The following is a 4,250-nucleotide window of genomic DNA, read 5'->3' on the forward strand; positions in this document are numbered from 1 at the left end:
GCCGCCAAGATGTATATACAACGCTATTTAGCTAAACTTTATATTAAAGGAGCTTAAGGAAATAGAAAACAATCTAAAAGCTATAAATAAGGATAATAAGGAAGATATAGAGGCTTAGCTTAACTATATATAGAGTTAGCAGACTTCTTATATATAGAGCTAATAGGCTTCTTAAAATCAGATTGGCTAATTAACTTAATTAAGGCCGTATAAGTTACTGTATTTAATATAGAATCCTACCTACCTATAGTTAAATATAATAATACTATAATATCAAGCTATAGCCTTTTAGGCAGCTACTTAAGCTTATTTAGCTCCTTGGTCTCTTTTATAAAATATAATTAAAAATAAAGAAGAAATAACTCCGCCGCCTTACCTACGCGTAGAGAGTAAGATTAGTAATATAGGAAGAGCTAGCGGCGGCATATTGATTACTTATAATTATAATATATTAATTTAATATCTAAAGGAGCCGGCGTTTATTAAAACTCTTATTAATATAAGCCTTTAATATTATAATTTTTTGCGACTTTAAGTCTTTCCTATTTATAAGAGGGAGCTATATTGTTAAGAGTAAGGTATTTGCATTAAGCTCTAGCTAATTAAGGTAAAGGTTAATACTTAGTATATAGGCGTTTATAACGTTAGGTTTAATATAAATTCTAAAGTTATAGATTAGTAGTAGAAGGTTAATACGTAACTTATTATATAGGCTTAATATACTAATAAATATAGTAAGATTAAGGCTTTAACCGTTAACCTCTTAATTATATATACTCCAGATAGAAATTAGCTAGTAGGTAGCTCTTAACCGTTAATAATTAATTAACTCTAACACTAAAGAAAGCTTATAATACCTATATAGAATAGGCAAGACAATATAGAGTCTAATTCTTACCAGAGAAATACCAGCTAATTTATTTTATAAGAAAACGTAACCAATCTATAGATCTCTAGTATATAATTTATATTTAAGGCTTTAAGGGTTAACCAGTTTAGGGCCTAAGAGTATTAGGAGTATAGGTAGATAGTAAGCTTTGGTGGAGCGTATATGCGGCGCAAGCGGCCTATAAGGGCTAAGTATAGTATATCGTATTATCTAGGATTATTAACTCTATATAGGGTCCATGCTTCTAGAGGTCACGCCTACTATATACAGCAGTTGTTCGGCTAACTATAACGTATAGGTCTAGTATTTAGGCCATTAAAGAATCTGAGAAAGGCCCCCCTAAATCGCTCCTTAAACCACTTTAAAAGGTCTAAATAGCCTACCTCTAGAGTATAATAGACGGATATAAGCAAACAGCCACAGCACTGCTTAAGAAGGAAGCTAATATTCCCCCCCTATAACTATATATTAAAGCCGCTGTAATATAAAGGGCGTAAAAGGAACGTAACTCTAATGTTATAAAGTATATTAAGATACGCCTAAATAAACTATGGAGGGACCCTAGGGCGCCTTATAGGAGAATAAACTAATAACCCTAAAGTAGGGAAGATATATTAGAGAAATAGGTAAAGAAAGCAGAAGAAAAATAGTGCTGCTTTAGGGCCCAGGCCTATATAGAGGAGAAAAGGAAATGCGTAAGAGGCTAGTAAAGACAATAGTAAGAGAGAAAAAGGAGCTAAAGTAAAGCATAAAAGAATGCTAGGAAACCATCTACCATAATATAATACTGGCTAGACTAACGCTAGAGAGGTATATATGAGTTAAAGGTATAGAGGCTAACTAAGGCAAGAGGAACCTAAGCCGTAGTATAGTTAACGCTATAGGGGTAAATACTTTAGGGCTCTAAGAAGGCCTAATAAAGGCAGAAAATATAATAGCAATACTCTTAAGAACAGGAATAATAGGACTAAAAGACTAGCTCTACTGGGTGGGTATTCTAGTAGGTAGCCTAAGATGCGAATATAGCTAGCTAAGACAGATACTAAAATATATAATACTGTTATGCCCCTTACGCACTAACTAAAAAGTAATACTCTTAGTAGCTGGCACAGAAAACTATAAGACACTACTCTTAATATAAAAAGGCCTTAAGGCGGTTACCTAGTGGCTTATTAGCTAAAATATACTAAACTAGTTCCAGGTTATAAAGGAAATGGTAATAAAGGGCGGGGGGGCGAGCAACGGGCGCCCCCTAATAACTCTATAGTAGTAGAGTAAAGTTTGCAATACTAGCGCGTCCGTAGGCTTATTACGGCAGCAGTGGTTCCTAAAGAGGTCAAAAAGTAAAGTAGTAGGAGCACTATAGGTGACTCGCAGGCGCCTTATAGGCGAGTCCTAAAAGGCGGGGAGATGGATTACAGGGTTTTCTTAAATAGAGTTTTCTCCCTATATGTATATAAGGAGTAGTCCGCGTAGGCCCAATAGGGATCTAAATCGGACGTTAAGCAATGAATTATTATTATTAATTAACTCTATAATAAACTTCTAATGCCCTTATAGAGCTTAGAGCTTAATATAACGCCTTATATACCTACTAATAGTATTGCAAATTTAATAGGCTTGCGAGTTAAGCTTACTAGGTATTAGCGCTATAAAAAGCACTATCTTAACGCTAATTAGTATTATATACTTAGCCAGGTAGATATTAAATTAATAGATAAGGACTTATAGAAGTAAGTAACTGGTATTTAGCAAGGCATCGCAAATATTAAAAATCTACCTTATAAGCTTGCTACTTAGCTTACTAAGAGAGCAGTAATAAGAGGAAAAAGTGGTAAAAAAGTATACTAATCTGCCTTAAGCAAGAGCTCTATAGTTAATAGCCCAGGCGTTATTAATTACTTTTATATTAGCTCTATAGGCTTAATATTAGATTAGTAAATTACTTCTATACCAGTAAGCCAACTGCCTTTATTATCCTTACCTATATTACTAATATACTGCCTATAAGGTATTAACTGCATAAAAGATCTAGAGGAGTTCTTTACGTATTAGAGGCAGAGTATAGCTGGCGATTTTAACTAAGAGGCTAATTTTAAAGCTACGCACGAGGTTATTTATAATTTAAGGTAGGACTTAAAGCTTCTACGTAATAAATCTAATAGCGCTAATCCTATTAAGGAGCTTATTAAGGCTAGTGTTAAATTAGGTGTCGTAAGACGGCTATAGTAGGACTTAAAAAAGTAGGTAAATAAGCGTTATACGTAGCTTAAGGGGAATTTTTAAGATATAGATAATTAGCAAAATATAAGGTGTCTCTACCACTACTAGCGCCCCTATAGTAGCAGAGACGCCCTATATCTGGGTTCTTTAAGATATAGATTATCGTAATTAACAAAATATAAAATCTCTTTATTACTACTAGCTCCCCTATAATAATAAAGACACCCTATATATATAATAGATTAAAGCCTTTTAGTAAGTTATATACGGTTAAAAACGCCACTAAAGATTAATTACAACTCTTACCTTAAAAACCTTAATAATTATACCCACTATGTTGGAAATGGCCTCTTATACTCTCGCTCTTGCTATTAACCTTATCTATATACTAAAGGAGGAATGCTTTAAAGCTATAGCTAAAGTTTTTTAAGTACTTTAGCTAAGAGAACCACTGCCGCTAAATAAAGTCCTTTAGCTCTCTAAAAAAACTCTTTAATTAGATTTAGATTAGGTAGGTATAGTAGTAAATATACTAGCTTAACTCTAAAGGCGTTAAAAAGAGACTATATCCTTTCTAAATAATAGAAGCTGGCGTTATCTATAACTACTATTAATTACTTAGCAGGAAAGCAATTATATTATAGTAGAAGAGTATATACCACCTAGAACTTAAAGCCTTTACTATTTATTAAGCCTTTATATACTAAAGCTGCCAGTACGCCGTTAATTGTATACGCAGGTAGTATATTAAGCCTCCTTTTACCCTAATTATATGGCGTCTATAATGTAACGGCGCTATTGCACGTTACCTACTAAATTCTACTAACCTATAATTGGCTCGCCTAAAGCTAGCGCCTTAATGGCTTACCCTATATATTTGTTTACATCGGTCCTAGTAACCCCTTTTCCTTCTCTTTAGCTTAGTATCTTTGTAATATAGTATTCGTTTAAGCTTCGGTTTAGAGGCATTTGTTTAAGCCGTGACATTATACTAAGCTTACCCTACCCTGCCTAGGAAGGCCTTAATAATATCCTACCCCAAAAGAAACTTCGTCTATAACGACGTATTAATGCGCTATACTTAGACACCAAAACAACTCTATATTGCCTGGGAAGGCCTAAATAATATCCCACCTTA

The sequence above is a fragment of the Cenococcum geophilum genome (assembly GCF_001692895.1).
Source record: "Cenococcum geophilum 1.58 unplaced genomic scaffold K441scaffold_66, whole genome shotgun sequence".
NCBI lineage: Eukaryota > Fungi > Ascomycota > Dothideomycetes > Gloniales > Gloniaceae > Cenococcum > Cenococcum geophilum.